General features: G+C 43.3%; 1 protein-coding gene across 2 annotated transcripts in view; it reads left to right on the plus strand.

Moving 5' to 3' along the window:
- FRMD3 (FERM domain containing 3) overlaps positions 1-20,881 on the plus strand; it is a 307,607-nt gene that overhangs the window by 86,435 nt on the left and 200,291 nt on the right. The window lies entirely within an intron of this gene.

Raw genomic sequence — 20,881 nt, forward strand, 5'->3', positions numbered from 1 at the left:
CAGTGTCAGTTGTTTCTTCTCCTTTTTCATTTCTAATTCTATTGATTTGAGTCTTCTCCCTTTTTTTCTTGATGAGTCTGGCTAATGGTTTATCAATTTTGTTTATCTTCTCAAAGCACCTGCTTTTAGTTTTATTGACTTTGCTGTCATTGCCTTCATTTCTTTTTTCATATATTTCTTATCTGATCTTCATGAATTCTTTCCTTCTGTTAACTTTGGGGGTTTTTTGTTCTTCTTTCTCTAATTCCTTTGGGTGTAATGTTAGGTTGTTTATTTGAGATATTTCTTTTTTCTTCAGGTAGGGTGTATTGCTATAAACTTATCTCTTATAACTGCTTTTTCTGCATCCCATAGGTTTTGGGTCCTCGTGTTTTCATTGTCGTGTGTTTCTAGGTATTTTTTCATTTCCTCTTTGATTTCTTCAGTGATTTCTTGGTTTTTTAGTAGCGTATTGCTTAGCCTCCATGTGTGTGTATTTTTTTACAGATTGTTTCCTGTAATTGATATCTAGTCTCATAGTATTCTGTTTGGAAAAGATGCTTGATGCAATTTAAATGTTCTTAAATTTTCTGAGACTTGATTTGTGACACAAGATATGGTCTATCCTGAAGAATGTTCCATGATCACTTGAGAAGAAAGTGTATTCTGTTGTTTTTGGATGGAATGTCCTATAAATATCAATTAAGTCCATCTTGTTTAATGTATCATTTAAAGCTTGTGTTTACTTATTTATTTTCATTTTGGATGATCTGTTCATTGGTGAAAGTGGGGTGTTAAAGTCCCCTACTATTATTGTGTTACTGTCAATTTCCCCTTTTATGGCTGTTAACATTTGCCTTATGTATTGAGGTGCTCCTAGGTTGGGTGCATAAATATTTACAATTGTTATATCTTCTTGGATCGATCCCTTGATCATTATGTAGTGTCCTTCTTTGTCTCTTGTAATAGTCTTCATTTTAAAGTCTATTTTGTCTGGTATGAGAATTGCTACTCCAGCTTTCTTTTGATTTCCATTTGCATGGAATATCTTTTTCCATCCCCTCACTTTCAGTCTGTATATGTCCCTAGGTGTGAAGTGGGTCTCTTATAGGCAGCATATGTATGGGTCTTGTTTTTGTGTCCATTCAGCCAGTCTATGTCCTTTGGTTAGAGCATTTAATCCATTTACATTTAAGGTTATTATCGATATGTATGTTCCTTTTACCATTTTCTTACTTGTTTTGGGTTTGTTGTTGTAGGTCTTTTCCTTCTTTTGTGTTTACTGCCTAGAGAAGTTTCTTTAGCATTTGTTGTAAAGCTGGTTTGGTGGCGCTGAATTCTCTTAGCTTTTTCTTGTCTGTAAAGGTTTTAATTTCTCCGTGGAATCTGAATGAGATCCTTTCTGGGTAGAGTAATCTTGTTTGTAAGTTTTTCCCTTTCATCACTTTAAATATGTCCTGCTACTTCCTTCTGGCTTGCAGAGTTTCTGCTGAAAGAGCAGCTGTTAACCTTATGGGGATTCCCTTGTATGTTATTTGTTGCTTTTCCCTTGCTGTTTTAATATTTTTTCTTTGTATTTAATTTTTGATAGTTTGATTAATATGTGTCGTGGCGTGTTTCCCCTTGCATTTATCCTGTATGGGACTCTCTTCCTTCCTGGACTGGATTGACTATTTCCTTTCCCGTATTAGGGAAGTTTTCAGATATAATCTCTTCAAATATTTTCTCAGTCCCTTTTTTTCTCTTCTTCTTCTGGACCCCTATAATTCTAATGTTGGTACATTTAATGTTGTCCCAGAGGTCTCTGGGACTGTCCTCAATTGTTTTCATTCTTTTTTCTTTATTCTGCTCTATGGTAGTTATTTCTACTCTTCTATCTTCCAGGTCAGTTATCCATTCTTCTGCCTCAGTTATTCTGCTCTTGATTCCTTCTAAAGAATTTTTAATTTCATTTGTTGTGTTTTTCATCATTGTTTGTTTGCTCTTTAGTTCTTCTAAGTCCTTGTTAAACGTTTCTTGTATTTTCTCCATTCTATTTCCAAGATTTTGGATCATCTTTACTATCATTGCTCTGAATTCTCTTTCAGGTAGACTGCCTACTTCCTCTTCATTTTTTTGGTCTGGTGAGTTTTTACCTTGCTCCTTCACCTGCTGTGTATTTCTCTGTCTTCTCATTTTGATTAACTTACTGTGTTTGTGGTCTCCTTTCACAGGCTGCAGATTTGTAGTTCCTGTTGTTTCTTGTGTCTGCCCCCAGTGGGTAAGGTTGGTTCAGTGGGTTGTGTAGGCTTCCTGGTGGAGTGGACTGGTACCTGTGTTCTGGTGCGTGAGGCTGGATCCTGTCTTGCTAGTGGGTAGGACCGCATCTGGTGGTGTGTTTTGGGTTGTCTGTGAACTTATGATTTTAGACAGCTTCTCTGTTAATGGGTGAGGTTGTGTTCCTGTCTTGCTAGTTGTTTGGCATAGGGTGTCCAGCACTGTAGCTTGCTGGTCATTGAGTGGAGCTGGGTCTTAGCATTGAGATGGAGATTTCTGCGATAGCTTTGGCCATTTGATATTATGTGGGGCCGGGAGGTCTCTGGTGGACCGATTTCCCTAACTCGGCTCTCCCACCTCAGAGGCTCAGGACTGACAGCTGGCAGGAGCACCAAGATCTTGTCAGCCACATGGCTTTTGGGAAATCTGAGGTCTTCTGCCACCGTTCAGTAGGTGTTCTGTAGGAGTTGTTCCACATGTAGATGTATTTTTGATGTATTTGTGGGGATGAAGGTGATCTCCACATCTTACTCCTCCCATCTTGAAAGTCCCTCCCATCAGTGTGTTTTTGAGCATATAATAAAGGTTACACATATTCTTACTCTTCAATGGATTATAAACTAATAAAACAGATGTAATATATCGCTTTGGGTCAAGTTAGTTTTCTGAGTGAGTCTTGCAGCTGTTTTGATGAACCTCATTCTGAGAACTCAGATCTAAGATCTGAGATTTAAGGTGAAAAAAATCCTGGATGATAATTCTTTTACAAATATGCTTAAGCTGAGGTCAAAAGATCCAAGTAGCTCTTACCCCTCTTCCAGTTTTTAGAGAAAAAGATGATACATTTGGGAAAAAAGAAAGATCTATCCAAAAATCATGAAACTGAACTTCAAAAAATATGGAAAATATAAATTCATTGTTTAAATGAATCTCAAGAATTAGCTAACAAGAGGATGAGTAATTTAGCTACTAGAAGAATAAACTAGTAGAATTGAAACCGAGCAGGAGTCTGTGGGGCCTTCCGAGGGACAGACCCTCCCTCCAACCCATGTCCCCTGTCTCTTGTTTGAAAAAAAAGCTTTAGCGTCCTAGGCTATCCCGAAGTTCCAAAGAGCAGATTTAATCAGAGGAGTGAGAAAATGCAGAAACAAAGAAAAACAGTCAAGCATGACAGAATAATATTAGCTTAGCTATAAAACAAAACAAGGACCTTTAGTTCCTCCTCAAGGGCTACAGATAATATCCTGAGCCATATCCTTGAGTTGTTCTGCAGATATTAAAACCCCCACTGGGTGGAACAAGTTAACTGAATGCTGACCACAGGCATGTAGACCCCAGACTGGTTGTAACCTAAAGGTTGATGTTGAGATTCCGGAAACGTCACCCTGTTACCTCCCCACCAGCCAATCAGAGAACCATGCACGAGCTGATGACAGACCCTGTGACCCTCTCCTGCATACTAAGTTTGGGTCTTTTGAGTATGAGCTGTCTGTTCTCCTTGCTTGGCCCCATCTTGGATGCCTTGCAGTAAACACTGTACTTTACTTCACTACAACCCAGTGTCAGTAAATTGGCTTTGCTGTGCATTGGGTGAATGGACCCAAGTTTGGTTCAGTAACAGAATTTGAAATTGCGCACATCTACTTTGAGTATAGATTTTATTACAGACTTTTGATACCTCCCATATCAGGTAGGAGGATATTGATATAGAGAGGGACAGTCTGTCACCATCAAAGGTGCAGTTACTAGGAGAGACTGTTGGAGGAAGGTCACAGTTACTTGTTCCCCTGTCAGCAGAGCTGCTGGAAAGTTCTAAGAGCCCAGAGGAAGGGGGCCTAAGGTCTTTAGTGCTCCTGTCTCCCTGCTGATTTCTTATCTTTTTTTTTTTTTTTTTAAATTAATTAATTTATTTTACTTATTGATTTTTGGCTGCATTGGGTCTTCGTTGCTGCGTGGGCTTTCTCTAGTTGTGGTGGGTGGGGCCTCCTCTTCATTGCAGTGCGCGGGCCTCTCATTGCGGTGGTATCTCTTGTTGCGGAGCACAGGCTCTAGGCCCGCGGGCTTCAGTAGTTGTGGCACACAGGCTTAGCTGCTCCATGGCATGTGGGATCTTCCCGGACCAGGGCTTGAACCCATGTCCCCTGCATTGGCAGGCGGATTCTTAACCACTGCGCCGCCAGGGAAGCCCTGATTTCTTATCTTGAATTAAGTCCTGGCACTTGTGCTTTTCATAAAAAATAGAATTAGTTCTTCTCCGTAAACTCACAGACCACCAAGAATTCACTGGGGATCCCTGAAGTCGTTATTAATAATATACAGGCACCCTGACAGGCACTTCTATCTGTCAAAGTGAGGGGCAGGGCAGGGACCAAATCTGATTTGAGTGCTATTGCGTGGGATGGATCCTATGGACGACTCATTTTCAGGATGGAAATGGCTCTCTCTTCTCACCTCATCCCTGCCACCTCCCACTTCACTCTCGTGCCTGGTTAAACCTTCAGCCTCGTTTCCCAGCATATCCAGTAAGAAGCTAGCATGGGTGTTTCCTCAAAAAGTCAGCATCCCTGTCAGGCACTGGCTCGGACTAGCTGGCAGCTGTCCACACGGCACTGTGGCTCTGTCTCCCTGCAGCGTTTCAGAGACAGTCACCGCGTAGGTAATCACTGTTCTCCATTAAAATAGACACACAGCAGTGGTGCTCAGTACTCACACGCGTGCGTGTGTATGTACGCACTGGGGCAGTTGAAGATTTCCTTCTATTGCTCTTAAAAGAAGTTTAAAAAGTACCTTTTTGGGCTTCCCTGGTGGCGCAGTGGTTAGGAATCCGCCTGCCAATGCAGGGGACACGGCTTCAAGCCCTGGTCCAGGAAGATCCCACAGGCCGTGGAGCAGCTAAGCCCGTGCACCACAACTACTGAGCCTGCGCTCTAGAGTCCGCGTGCCACAACTACTGAAGCCCGTGCGCCTAGAGCCCGTGCTCCACAACAAGAGAAGCCACCGCAACGAGAAACCCACACACCGCAACGAAGAGTAGCCCCCGCTTGCCGCAACTAGAGAGAGTGCGCTCACAGCAACAAAGACCCAGTGCAGCCAAAAATAAAAATAAATAAATTTAATTTTAAAAAACCCCCAAAACTACCTTTCCTGGTAAATACATGCATATTCTGGAAAGTATGGAAACCCACAAAGAACAATATAACCTCTCCTAATTCCCTCCCTCACTTGAAGTAGCTTTTCTTCCTTCAGTGTTTAAAAACAATTCTTTACAAAAAATCCCACTGACTTTGTTTCAAAGGATAAAGTGCATTTTTTTCATCATGACAACAAGCAGACAAATTGCTTATAGCCTGTGGGACCCGTGCTCTCGGGTTGAGGATAATTTTGCAATGGACTGTTTAGGCCTCAGGGCTTCTGTACATACCATATTTCATACGTGGGTATTTATTAAATGGGCATTCATTAAAGTCTCATTTCCTACACTTTATCCCTGTGGAAAGATCACCCTCCCCCCTCCTCCAACTTGAAATTGTGTCTTTTTTACATTGCTTCGACTTTGAATTGTCTTGCCGGTGCAAACATTCATGCGTCCGGGTTGCTGGCTCTGGTGCTTGAGTTCCATTGTGGTATTTTTCTAGAGACACAGTTTCTTAACAATTTTGTTTCTCCTGCTCAGGATGATGGGTAGGCAGTCCCTGCAGCAGCAGCCACGGCCGATCAATATCCAGTCCGGTGGCCACGGAGACCCCGGCTCTGCCATGTCCCTAGAGTCCCAGCCCTCCCCTCCCCCCCTTCCCAGGGAGCTGAGGGTCTTGGTTCCAGACTGCCACATGGGGACCTTGCTATTCCGAAGAGGAGGAGAAAGAATGCTGATGAGATGCGTTTTGCCCATAACTGCCTTTTGGGCAATGGTCTTGGAAGAAAACACAAAAAACAAATGTAAAAACTGAGAGTGACAGTTGGGATCTCATTAGCTTAGTGGCTGTCACAATATATCCAGGAAAGAGGCAGTGGGCATGTGGCTGACTGTGTCTGAGGAACCGAAACAGCATGTCTGTGTGCACGCACGTGCGTGTATGTGTGTGTGTGTGTGTGTGTACTTGGGCGCCTGGAGGTGGCTCAGGCTTTGCCATGTAATTACTTGCTTCAGCTTAAAAAACGTTGTCAGTTGCATTGCATCAGGCTTGGTTATTTTTCTGTATGGGTGCGTCTGTGGATATCTTTAAATTTCAGCTTAAGCTTTTTAGAGGGGCATTCACTGTGAAAAATTAAACATATTATGCCTTTGCTTTTTTTTTTTAACCTGTGACACGAAATGCAGAGAGCAAATGCCTCAAGTACAGTATCTTAAGCCAACAGCCTGGATCAAGATGAGGGTATTTCCGAACTCTGGAGGTACGGGGTCCTCATCTGATCATTTTAAGAATAACTTGTTTCCAGTCTCAGTGGACCACCGCTGTCCTTCCTTACCCCTGCCAGCGCAGTTCCCAATTTCCGAATCTTCCTATAAAGCTGCTGAGATGAAGCCTGTCACTTGATTGTAACTTCCAACCAAGCAAAGTGATTCTAGTGCTGAGATATACCTGCACCTGTTTTCCCCAGACGAGGCTGAGGTTGGTAAACAGTGCGCAGGGCCTTGGAGGTCAGATGGACACAAATGGAGGGAATTTGTTGCCTGAAGATCACTGGAGTGGGAGCCAGAGTCCTGTGTTCTGGATTCAGCTCTTTCGTAGCTGGCAGGGATCCTCACTGTGTTTGGGCTTGATTTCTGGAGTCCTACTCTACAATTTGATGGCAGTATGATTCCAGTGGAAATATGGCCTTTCATGCAAAAAGAATAAACTCCATAACCCCAGAATTCAGCCAAGAAACTTCTCTGATCCGGGGATGAGACCCGATGTCCCCCTTCTAAAAGACATGTTACAGCTGTTCACTGGTCTCACTCTGTCTTCCCAGAGGCAGTGGCCAGGCCTCTCAGCAGGCTGAATGGAAGTTTATAGAGCCATTCACTAGTTCTGTGCTTGGCTTTTTATTTTTTTAATTTTTAAAATATTTGTGCTAGCTTTTCAAAACTGCAAAATGTGGGCTAATAATATTACTTTCTCCAATGGTCTGTTGGCTGGTGGGACACTCGTTCTGATTTGGTAGTGCTGCCTTGCTGGTCTCTGTTGTTAAATATTTTGAATATGGCCCGTAACCCCTGAGAACATCCGATCAGACCCCGAGCACATCCCTTCAATAAATGCAGTTTTCCCCCTGATTTCCCTGCTGCCAGCGGGAGCTCAGAAAGCTTTCCACTTGTGAACACAGTCATGTTTCATGTGAATAAGACCCCCCAAAGCCTGTTTGGCTACATCACTGCTGTGAGCTGAGCAAGCCCACAGGCCGCAGGAGACTCAGGAGTCTCTAATGAAGGCTGCATCTGCTGTTTGGATGTTTTCTGCCTTTGCTTCTCCCAGCTGTGCCGTTAGAGCTACAAGAAATCCCCCAAACTATTGGTCACTGCTCACTCCACTATCGCCAAGATAACCGGGAATTTGTGGAGACTAGGTGCTTTCGAGGTTTGGATAGCATAAGTCATCTTAGCCAAAGCAAAGTAGAAGCTTGAAAATCAGATCCCATTTCAAGCATCACCCCCCACCCCCCGAGGAAAGGATTTTTTTCCCTAAGGAAAGGATTGGAGAGTGGCTCATGCACCTTAGTTTACCTGGGTAGTTGTTTCTATTCTGAGGTTCAGTGGAGCTTTGGAAAGTGAAGTGATGCTGACTTACTGCTTGCACTTGCCGTCCCCAAAGGCTGTTGATGCACCTCGTTTTCTCCTGTCCCTTGCCAGGGCTGCCATTTGCCTGGTACCACCTGAGGACCTAGGGCTGCTCTACTGGGTTTGGCTCTGCTGCCAGGGAATGTAGGGTGGTCTTTGTGGAATCATGGTTGTCTATGACAGGTTTGGGATGGGCTAGATGAGCTGTTGCTCTTCACCTCTTATAGGCCTGGACCTGCCTGCTGCTTGCTCTGATTCTTGGCTTAAGAGCAGGGGTCACAAACTCAGATGTCTACAGGGCCAAGCAGGTAGCATAAATGTGCAAATTGGGCCAGGGGCAAGACAATAGGGAGTAGAGGAGACTATGGCAGAGATGGGCATGCGTCTCATAAAGATATTTATTTTTAGGTAAGTGGTTTAATGTCTTTTACTGAACTGTAGTTAGGCATACCTATTGGAAGATGAGGAAGGTAGGAAGGCTGTAGGGGAAGTAACATTGAAACTGGACTGTTATACATATTCAATAACCAACTTCTAGGTATTCAAACTTTAAACACCCCCCCCCCAAAAAAAACCCCAACTTACATCTGCAGCTATTTAACTTGGGCACTAATTTGCTACTTCCAGTGGAATCTTAAAAAGAAACATTTATTCAGCACCTACTATGCACTAGATAATGCACTGGCATTTTAATAAACATCATCTCATCTGATGCTCACAGAAATCCTGTGAAGTAGGTCTCTTACATCCAATTTTTAGATGAAGAAACTTGGGCACAGTGAGGATGAGTCATTGGTTTGGGGTTGCTCAGCCAGAACGGGGCAGCGTTAGGATTTGACACCCTGACCTCCATCATCCAGTCCAGAGGCTCTTGCTCTGCCCCACAGTGTTGTGGGTTTGTGGCCTCTGTGGCCCTCTGGTCTCCATCGCTGTTGGGTGTCCTTTGTCTTCCCCGAGGGCTGTCTGCCTGCTCTGGACTGACCCTCTGACTTCCTGAGGTCCGGGCTCTCGTCCACAGCCCGTGTCCCTGCTGAAGCTGACAGTAGATCCCCGTCTGCTCCCGTGGTGGACCTCGCCTCAGCCATCGTGGTGCCTTGGGCCTGTGGCTCGTGTTCATCCAGCCTGGCTCGGTCCTGTGGTCTCATTGCCAGTTGGGTCTCCTTGGGTCTGGATCCCTCTCTGCTTGGTTTGGGTGTTAGCTACGCCTGGGCATGGACTTCAGCCCATAGACCGTGGCCATGACCTCAGGCCCACCAGGCCCACACCGCAGGGCCCCCACTGGAGGGGAGGGAAGCTGTTCCGCTCTCATTTTGTTAGAAATATGATGTGCTGGCTGTGAGGAGGGATTGGGAGTGATTGTGTGTGTGGAGAAGGGGCATTCCGCTGTTCAGGTTGTCTTCTCCTTCCCTTTCACATATTCTCAATTATAAATAAATGAGAACATTTGGAATCCAGTAAATTTAACACCTCCTCCTCAAGTGCCCCAGAAATGCTTTCCTGTACATGGGGTAAATGAAGAACAATCAGTGGCAAGTACAAGAAAAGGACTTTCCTACTTGGTGTGTGTTTTCTTGGGTGTGGACGTTGGCTGCGGCAGACGGAGATTTTTATTTTCAAGTGCGGGTTATAGTTTTGTTCAGAGATCTGTATTTCAGGTTACCTAACTGAGAGAGAGGAGCCATTGGGCTCCTGGGGGAGTCACGTGAGAGCAGATCTCACACCCTGGGGTGTCCTGCTCAGGGATCCCTGCTCTCTGCTCCAATGGCGCCATGTGGCTATGTCCCATGGGCGTCTTCTGGTGGAAGCGACCTGTATTCTTATCTCCCCTCTAACGTAAATGAGTTGTGTGCCCTTGGACAAGTTACTAACCTCTCTGAGCCACAGTTCTCATATTTACGTAACGGGAGTAATGGAAAATTACAGGGTCGTTTTGAAGATTAGATGAGATTAAATCTATAAGGTGTTCCTCGTGAACGCTGAAATGCTCTGAAGCACTAGTTACTGTAAGCGTCAAGCCCTTCAAACTTTCAGGCTTGTGTTTGGACATCTGTACCAAGTCGTGAAGTAGGTAAGTGAATCTTAGCTCCTTCCCACTCCCTCTGTTATATCAAGAAGTCCTGTAGTCTGTGAGCTTGCCTGTCCCAGGAAAGTATTTCCCCACCATGTAAAATATTCCTGATCCCCAAACATTCCTTAAATCTCATCAAACTCAATTATCCTTCTTCTTCCATTTTCTCTTTTCTTAAATCCACACCTGTGCTGAGCTACGTATGATTAGACGGGATCAGAATAAACTTCTTTTCAAGGATAAATAGTGAGGCGTCCTTCCCAAGTATATTTGCCTTATCACCACCCAAGAATAGAAGAAAGTAATTTTGCTAAATGAATGAATTTCAAATGGTGAAGCAATGTTAGTCTGAGACAAGGTTTTGGTGGCAAAAGGAGAGGCCCAGTCTGGTGCCTTGGGGGCCTACCCTCTGGATGGAACTTCTTTGACATGGTTGGTGTGGTGTCATGTTAATTTATATTGAATGTATTTTATGTAGGATTTGAGTTGGCTAAAAAGTGATACTAGAATAAAAGTACTAAGAAATAGTACAAAGGAAGAATTAGGATAAATGGAATGTCAAGCCCATGGGGAGAAGCAGAATGCAAGTTTGTGGGCTGTGTGACTGTGCAGGTGCTGTGAGCAGGCCATGTGTTTGGTTGTGAGCTTCCTGGAAGGCAAGTTGAAAAGGAAATAACAATCCAGCCATGAGAGAAAAAAATTCATCAGTTACTGTGGAAGGCAAAGATTTCCTGGTGCTTAACTCCACCCTAGGGCTGCACGGACAATAGGAGAAGTAGTCAACAGAAGTCTCTACAACATCTCACAGTGAAATCAGAAGTGGGCTTCTAGCCTCTTGTTTCTTGGAATATGACTTCCAGAACCTGGTGTTAATGGTAGCCTGCCACCTTGGATCAATGTGGTCCAAATACACAGCTTTCTATGGCTGTACTGACTTTGGTTTGGGACAGTGAGAACTGACGTTACTTGTGGTGAGCCAAAGGACACATGATTTTTGAAGGAAGCTCCAAAGATAGCCCACAGTGCTTCCTATTGTACCTGGGAAGATTTGAAGAAGACAGGCTGTATCTTGCTCCCGGCTTGAATTTTCCCAGGCAGCCCAGGCATCCCTGACTGGGAGAATCATCGGTCATTGCACGAGTGACATGGAGGCTAAGCCAGATCTAAGCTTGGTTTTCTGTGTAAAAATGGTCATTTTGGGAAAGGTTGGGAGAAGGTCATTGGCATGTCAGGAGGAGCTTGGGAGAGCCTGGCTCTCTGACTGAGGTCCAGCCCCTTGCCTCGTGTGAGCAGGTCTGATGGGCATGCTTGTATGTCTCCCCGCATCCCTCTGGAGTAAATGCTTGTTCTCAGATCCACTGTGGTTAATTAAGGCAGCCTGTTCACAATGTTGAAGGAACATCAGGCCGATCAGCTCTAAGTGCAGACTAGATTTTTTCCTGTGCATTAATTGCAGCATTTGAACATCTTTTTAAATAAGCAAAAACGAAGAAATATATTTTTAGTGACTGAAATACCCTTGTTTATTTTGGAAGCAATAAATGCAAATGTTAAAAGAATTAAAAAGAGCCCAGTAATCTCCTTCCATTTCTTTGAAAACAACTTAATTTTTTCCTGCTTCCCCAAGAGATGCATTCTCATTGGACACAAAAAAACTTAAAGATATTAAAAATAATCCATGATTCCACCACCTACAGATAATCATTGTTAACATTTCCTTCCATTTTTTTCTGTCTTTATATCTGTATATACATATCTAAAGCTATATATATCTTTATGTTGATACCTATATCTTTATAGGTTAATGGGAAGATTACTGTGAACATCAAGCTATGTTCCAGAAGTCTTTTTTAGACTACTGAAGATTCCAGATTCAGAAGTAATATTCCAGATACACCATTGGGAAAAAAGGTGGAAAGGTAAAGAGCTGGTGGATAAAATGAGATGGATATCCCACCTCTCTAGGTGGTCACAAAGCACTGAGCTGATCTCCCTGTGCTATGTGGCTGCAAAAATAAAATTAAAAAACAACAATAAGAAAACCCAAAACACTGGCTGAGGTCCACTCTGGGTCGGGGCAGCACTGTGATTTCTATTAACCCCAAGAGGTAGGCTTATGGAGTCAGTGTTCTCAGGATTAAGAGCACAGGCTTAGGAGGCAAACAGGTCTGAAGTTGCATCTTGGCTTTACTTCCTGCTAGTTTGGAGCCTCATTTTTCCTATTTGTGAGATCCATGTAAATCCTTCCTTCATACGGTTACTGTAAGAACTTAAAGGTGTAATGCACATGAAACACTTATGCCCGGCGTACAGCAGGCACTTACAAATGGTAGCTCTTATTGTTAGTATTATTCTAAATATGAATAAACTGAGTCTCAGAGAGGGCCTTGTGCCTGAGGCCACCCAGCTAGTAAGTGAGAAAGATGAGATCTGAGCTCACGTCTGTCTGGCTTTGGAGCTCACGTTTTTATATTGCACTAGGTCAATGGCTAAGAAGAAAAGATTACATTTATTTAATAATACAAACATATTTCATTTCTTCTTCACCAAATGTCTGTAAGGAGTGATTGCCAGCACTTGGGAGTTCATGTTGGCCTTTTCTGGCAACTACAAGGAAAGTGAAGCATTCTGCTCTCTGTTTAGATGTAAAGTTCCTCTTCTGTAGTGGCAACTACAGCTGATGGCATCTGCAGATGACCAGGGAGGAAGGGTGAATGTGTTTGTTTTTCCCCAGGAAAATGGCAATGAATTTCATGATTGGGGTCCTGGCTACTATTTAGCAATGAAGCTTTTTTCCCACTAGATTAGGAAACAGATGTTTTCTGGTCCATTGAGGAATTTTAAAGGCTGGAAGTACTTAAGACTTATTTTTCAGGGCTATTGACCTCGATTCTTGGATTATGATGATTCTGGCTGGGGCCCAGTGCATTGGAGCTTTTAATCTGCAGAAACTCTTTTGTGTATTTATCCTACTCTGTTCAATGTAACCTTTTAAATCTGTAATTCATGGAAACATAGTTCAGATTTAGGAACTGAGATTATTTATTTTCACTTCTTTTAAGTCGAAATAACTAATGTATGAGGTTCCTTGCCTGGTGAACTGCCTTGAGATCCGTCTTTACTTAGTTCAGTTGGAATCTTTGACTTTCTGACATTCCCATCTCCCTTTTGAAGGCAGCGCTTTGAAATAATAAAAGCAGAATCACATTAGCTAGAACTCATTGTGTTTTGTTTTTTTTTTTTTGCTGTACGCGGGCCTCTCACTGTTGTGGCCTCTCCCGTTGTGGAGCACAGGCTCCGGACGTGCAGGGTCAGCGGCCAAGGCTCACGGGCCCAGCCGCTCCGCGGCATGTGGGATCCTCCCAGACCAGGGCATGAACCCGTGTCCCCTGCATTGGCAGGCGGACTCTCAACCGCTGCGCCACCAGGGAAGCCTGAACTCATTGAGTTTTATTCTCTTAGTACGGGATAAGTCATGCTGCAGTAACAGAAACACTCCCAAATGTCAGTGGCTTCATACAAAATTTCTTTTCTTGCTCATGCTGTTTACTTCTGTAGGGAATTTCTACTCACCATGGTCACACAGTGACCTAGGAAGACAGAGGCTTCACCTGGGATACTTCCATGACCAACATAGTAGTGGGAAGAGAGTGTGTGAAGGGAGTGAATATCTCACTGGCTCCTTAAGCTTCATAGGCCAACACAAGTCACGTGGCCAAGACCCACTTCAAGTGGAGCTGGAAAATACAGTTCTATCATGTGCCTGGAAGGAGAGCAGAACCAGAATACATGGAACCTCCTTAATGACTACCACACCTCCTGGGTACCAGACTGTGTTAGGTGCCTCACATATGTCATCTGTAATCTTCACACCAATTCTGCAAGGTACAGGTCCTATTTCCATTTTATAGATGAGAAAACAGACTCAGAGAGGTAAGGTGAGTTGCCCATGGGCACACAGGGTTGGGATTAAAAGCCTGTCTGTCTGATACTAAAATTTATGCACTTATATGTTTCACTCCCTTTGATAGCTTATCCTTGCACCATTTCCCCCAACTGGACACTTCCCACCTGGATAATAATGGTGCTAGTTAATCCTCCTCCTGTGATCAATTTTTGTATGCACTACGATTGTCAAAAATTGCCCTGGGAGGCTGGAAATTGCTAATGGCCCTATGATAGTGGTCCACCTGGGAGCTGGTCCATTGAATCATGTCTGTAGGGATAAGGAGAGTCCGATGGTCACTAGCACAGAAACAGGGGTCTTTAGGGTCAGTCAGAAGCTGGACAAATACTCTCCTTGGTCATTGGAATCTAGAGACCACTACATGACTATTATACCAGCTGACACACTGATTAAGTTTACTTTTACAAGGGGAGCTTTGTGTTTTATTTATCTAAATGATAATTCAGTCAAAAAATGCCCTTGGGCATGACCTGAGTTGTAGAATTAGAGTAACAAGTGAAGTGCTATCTTTGAAATGATCCAGACCTCTGGTCAGTGGCTAGAAAGGGGTCTCAATCTGGTCTTTTCTGCTGACAGAGAGAAGAGCATTCTGTTGGGCAGCCAGTCTATGCCAACAAACTTACTGATGCCCAAGATCACTTTCCCTGGTTCTCATAATGACTAATGCCAGGCAAATAGTGCCACTAAGGTGGAGGTGGGTGTGTTTGGGGATCTTGAGATAGATCTTGAAAAACAATTCCTTGCTTGAAAAAATATTCTGAATTATAATTAAATGGATTAGAAATAGTAGATTAGTGTCTCCTCTCTGGTCCCCTACAAGCTCCTCCTTATTTTATACATATTACTGCTTGTGTTACCTTTGTTAACTTACAGATAACTAATTGTTATAACTTGCTGACTGAACAGCTTCTGTTGGCTTCTCATTGCCTACAGGGTAAAGGTCAAACACTTTAGCAAGGCATATGTAGCTCTCCATGATCCTCCTCCACCAACTGATCAAATATTCATAATATGTATGTAATGTCACTGTTCAGGAAGTTTCTATATGACAGAGGACCCATTTCCAATTTCCCACCAAACAGAGAGAGTTCCTGCTAAGAGGGTGTAAAGAAAAACTCAGTCCTCCTCCCATGTTTTTCCTTTACTCTCACACTACTCACACTCATACTTCTGACACCAAATGTGTGGGAGTTTTTATTTTTGTTTTCTTCCAGTTTTATTGAGACCTAATTGACATATAGCACTGTGTAGGTTTCAGGTGTACAGTGTAATGACTTGACTTATGTACATCATGAAATGATTACCATGATAAGTTTAGTAAGCATCCGTCATCTCATATTGATATAAAAGAAAAGAAAAAGAAAAAACATTTGTTTTCCTTGCCACGAGAACGCTTAGGATTTACTCTCTTAACAACTTTTATATGTAACACACAGCAGGGTCAAATGCGTGGGAGTTTTTCCTCACAACAAGTAATTCTCAGACACCAGACGGGCGTCCTACAATTTTACACAATTCCAACACTGTCTACCTGGAGACAGTATCAGACCCCACAAGTTAAGGGCTCAGTCCCATGACGTTGCTGCCGACTTCAGATGCCAATCACAAGTAGTGGGTCCCTAGGTTGCCCACAACTTCTGTCTGACTTAACTATGAATTGGAGGTTCCCAGGACCTCCTCCTCCTTGGATTCAATTATTTGCTAGAATAGCTTACAGAACTCAGGGGAACACAAACTTATAAAAGATGATAAACGATACAGATGTAAAGTCATGTGAACAGACACGTAGCGCAGGGTTTGGGAGGGTCCTAAGTGCAGGAGCTTGTGTTCCAGTGGAGTTGGGGTACATCACCCTCCTGGTACGTGTTCACCAACCTAGAAGCTCTCTGAACTCTGTATTTTCGGGATTTTTAGGGAGGCTTCATCACGTAGGCATGCTTAGTCATTAACTCCATTTCTAGCTCCTCTCTTCTCTCTGGAGAATGAGGGGTGGGGCTGAAAATTCTAAGCTTCTAATCAGAGCTTGGTCTTTCTGATGACCAACCCCCATCCAGAAGCCTGCCAAGAGTCACCTCATTGGAACAAAAGACATCGCTATCACCCAGAAATACCAAGGGATTTAGGAACTCTGTGTCAGGAACCTGGGTCAACGACAAAATATTAGAACAGAAGATGCTCCTGGTGCTCTTATCACTTAGGAAGTTACTGTGGTTTTGGGAGCTCTGTGCGAGGCACTGGAGGCAGAGAGCCATGTATATATTTCCGTTATCTTGCAGAGGGGTTCCGTCTTTCCCACCCACTCAGCACCATGCTGATCCTGCAGAGAGAAGCTGCAAGAAAGATGGGGGACTCGGAGTGGTCACATTAGAGAGACAGATGCTTCAATGTTTTATAACCAGTGAAGACTGAGGGTCCTCTCTGGTCCATAATAAGCCAGAAGTAGGCTGCTCAGAGTAGTCCAGACCTGAGGAAGAAATATTCCCTGTGTTCACCGAGAAAAGAGCAGCTAGACCCAGTTATTACAGGGACCTTCCCTTGGTTAATTATGGGTTGTTATCATGTCCTTAAGGAAGAGGAATTGGAAACTAATATCGTAACTCACTCTGGAGCCTAATGGACACGATCCATTTATGGACATTAAATGTTTATGACTCTTGTGGCCTAAATAACATTTTACCGTAGTCATCAAATCTTAAGTCAAACATAAATGATTATGTATAGTTTCTCAGACTGCCTCTGACCCCCATTTACTGGTGAGCATCAAGATTCTGGGGCTCAGAACGGGCAGGTCCGGTGAGCAGTGGTCACTCATGGACGTCTTTCTAAAAGTTCACGTGTGTCTGGAGGTGCAGCTCGTACAAAGGGTTAGGATTTGAAGGCGTCTCCTCTTTCTTCATCCAGAAGAGTTTCCTTTCTCTGGACAGTGACCTTTTGCAGCTATTCCTTGCGTAGGAGGGAGGCTAGGCCGAGGCAACGCCCAGAGGCAGGAACAGCTCCTGATGGCCTGTGAACTGTGGGACACACAGAACGCACAGAACAAGGAGGGCTGTTTCTAAATCTTGCCTCCCGTAAGGTCGTTTGGCTTAATTCAGACGCTGTGCCCTTGGTCAGGCCTGATTGTCCAAGCCTGTGTTCGTGTGGAGAAAGCATTCACTCTTTCTGAGACACATAGACTGGGCAGAAGGGAAACTACCCGTGACTCCTTCTCAGTGCCCACGTTCAAGACCCATTTAGGACATCTTCTGTTAGTAACCATCATGATTTTCCCCAAATAGCCAGTAAGTATTTATTTCAGCAATTTGAGAAATGGATTTCGTAGGTTTTATCCCTTTGGAGTAATGCTCTATATGCTTAGCCACCCTATACTTTGTGGCTTGATTTGGAAAATACATTTTCTTTGCTTCTTTTTTTTTAAAAAAAAAATCCAGTAAGGTGTTTCCTTGAGTCAGATCTTTTCTTGGTATGCTTAATAGTAATTGAGCAGAAATTTTTAGCCTTGCGCTGGCACTTCCAGCCTCACTGGGAGTCTGCTTATAGCACCAGAACAGCCAGTGTGTGGGAGGTGAGGCTGAGAGTGGAGGATGATTCTGCAAAAGTAAGTGTGTTTCCCACATGTGCCCTCACATGCTCTCGTTCTCTCTCTTCCCTAGCTTCCTTTTATTCCACTCGCTTTTGTGCTCTTGAGGATAACCCCTGCTTCATTAATTTAGCTTTGCTCTGTCACTTCCCATGACATCCACGTTCTTCTAGAATGCTAGGTCTGATACAGACTTCATGCCCTGGAGCAAAAAGGAGATAGGGTACTGGACTTAAAAAGATCCAAGTGTGTCTTGGCTCTCTCTTCTTTGCATTTTGTTCTGCTTCCATGGAAGACCCAGATCTGTGCACCTTGGTTAAATGCTGAGCCTGAGCCTGGTCCAAGGATGGTAGGGTCGGTAGAAAAGACTGTTTGGTGTTGGCTGGAGGAGGAGCCACTGAGAACTTGGGCAGTGGTGATGGGCCAGTGACAACTGTGGAGCTAGATGGAAACTTCCTAGGCTTCATGGCATTTTCAAAATAATTTTCAAGCTCAGACTTCAGTAAGAAAGAACAGAGGAGGCATTTGTTTCCAGGGCAGGAAAATGGGTGGACCAAATGATAGAGTCTCAGTGTATATAGTTTTCAATAAGTTAAAATAAATAGGGTTTTCTGAGACGCAGCTGAGATATGTAATGTTATATAAAGTGATAAAACCATAATCTTTGGCTTATTTCTTCTGTGGGACAGAAATAATTTGTAGCTTATCAATTGTCTACAAGTTAACATCTAACTTTACGGTTTCTGGACTCTACAGTTTAGTGAATGTTAAGTGAAGCCAACTTATCTTCCATAAAGCATCAGGTGCCCTGTGTAGCTTTGTGAGACAGTGTTCTATGTGACCTTGAAAGGACACCTAGTCAAATTTTTGCCTTATCTCCAAATTTCAGATAATATTTCTTGACAGTACCTATGGAACCATTGAACAGTCTTCTGATTTCTTGTTTGACATCAATTCTAACTGGTTAGCTATTATAGGGGTACCCATGGTTTGAACATTGTCTCAGTTGCTCCATCCTTCTTTCTTTCCAGTGCGGTATGTTGTGACTATCTTCAGGGCTGATGGCCTCTAGGGAAACCACCTGGATCAATATTCTTTCCTTGTCCAGCTCTCTTGTTTTTTTCCCTTGGTCCAGATGGGAAAACTTCAATCATGGGGTAAAAATGGGGAGGGCATGATTTAGAAATAAAACTGTATTTTTATCTAGATTCAGAACAGAGTTTTAAACAAATCTTGTGAAATAACTTGTTTCAATGTAGGTAAAATGGCTATTTTATCTTTAAGTTTATAAGCAACAGCATTTCTTATTTTTTAATTGAAAACTTTAAAATTGTCTCTTTATTGCCTGAAGCAAGGTTTTCTTTGCTAATGGGTTGATCCCTTGTGCATGTACAGGCACACAACACACAGACATATATACAATAAATCTTATTAATTTAGACTTCACCAAAGAAAAATGTTTGATAAATTCAGACACACTAGATTCTTATTTAAGAAAAAGCTAAATACTGTCCTTTGTAATGCCTGCTGTGCAGACCGTTTTATGTTTCAATTATTTTATTTAATTATGTTTCAGAAGCTATGATTCGACCCCAAGAGTGACAGAACAACAAATGGTTCTAATGTATTTCCACAGTCATTTATTTCTTTTGGGGCCACTTAATCGCAAGGAAAATGCTGCAAAGTCAGAGTCCAAGATCAGAACCTCCTGAGAGGGATTGAGGGGAATAGGAGCAGGGTGAGCTGGAGTCAGAGTGAAGCTAGGAGCCGTGAGTCAAAAACAAGACCCAAGTCTATGTCAGCAACAAGATACCCTCTTCAAATATAAAGACAAATACAGGTTAAAATTAAGTGGATGGAGAAAGATATACCATGATAACACGAATCAAAAGAAAGTGTGAATAGCTATTCAATATATTAATTTCAGACAGCAGATTTCAGAGCAAGGAAAGAGGGGCATTACATAATGCTAAAGGGGTCAGTTCTCGAAGAAGATATAATAATCCCTAACGTGTATGCACCTAACAATACAACATCAAACTACATGAGACAAAACTGACAAAACTTCAAGGAGGAATAGGTGATCCATTATCATAGTTGGAGACATCAATACCCCTCTCTCAGAAACGGAACTGTGGGTGAGCAGAGTTGGCGTGGTGCAGGGCTGCCAGGGAGGCCTTGGCGCTCCAAGAATTCCCAGACGTGCATATTTTTAAAAATTTTAATATTTATTTAACCCAATATAGCTAAAGTACTGTCATCTCAATATAAAAATGAGTCCAACACTGTCATGATCAATATAAAATTATTAAGAAATTTATATAAGTATATATTTTACACTTAGCACACATCTCAGTTCAGACTAACCACATTTTAAAAACTCAGTAGGACGTGGACAGCGCAACTATAGGGATTGAGTTAGGTTAAGGTTGGAAATAAAGATTTGATGGTTAAATTCGAGTTAGAGAATATAGGGAGAAGGGAGGTGTCTCCATGTACTTAAAGAATAGTAAAGAAAATCAGAATGAACATGCCCCTTTAGCCTCCTCTTATCTCAGTCTGACGAAGCGTCAGATGTAACGAATGTCATTCTCCATCTGATTGAACCTTTCTCCATTGGGGCTGGTTTTCATCTGCCTTTGGTAAAGCATTTCAAACTGTGTGTTAGTTGGCCCTCAGTTCAGACCCAGGTGTCACTCACCCATTTTGCAGACTCACGTTGGGCCGAATCCCTTGCTTGGACCTGCTTTACGGTGGAGTTGGATCCTCCTACCCACAGATTAGTCTGAGATCCAGCACGCCATCAGGGCAGAAGGAAAGGCTTTGTAAAACCCTGAGGATGTCAGGAAAGTTGGTGCTGGAGATATGGAGCTGTGGGAATTTGGGGAGTGGAGGAGAGAGGGGAATGGAACGGCAAACCAGAATGACATGCATATTTAGGGTTCTCTTTTCCTAATAATTAGTTCGTGGGGATTTTACTTCTGTAGCAAGCCAGGTTCTAAGGTTCTAGGTTTTTTTTTTTTTTTGCACAGGCCTCTCACTGTTGTGGCCTCGCCCGTTGCGGAGCACAGGCTCCGGACGCGCAGGCTCAGCGGCCATGGCTCACGGGCCCAGCCGCTCCGCGGGGCATGTGAGATCTTCCCGGACCGGGGCACGAACCCACGTCCCCTGCATTGGCAGGCGGACTCTCAACCACTGCGCCACCAGGGAAGCCTGGTTCTAGGTATTTTTGAATTGTACAGCCTGGCCGGTTTCTCCATATTGTGGTCTGAAGAC

This window comes from Phocoena phocoena, chromosome 6, assembly GCF_963924675.1.
Source record: "Phocoena phocoena chromosome 6, mPhoPho1.1, whole genome shotgun sequence".
NCBI classification, from domain to species: domain Eukaryota; kingdom Metazoa; phylum Chordata; class Mammalia; order Artiodactyla; family Phocoenidae; genus Phocoena; species Phocoena phocoena.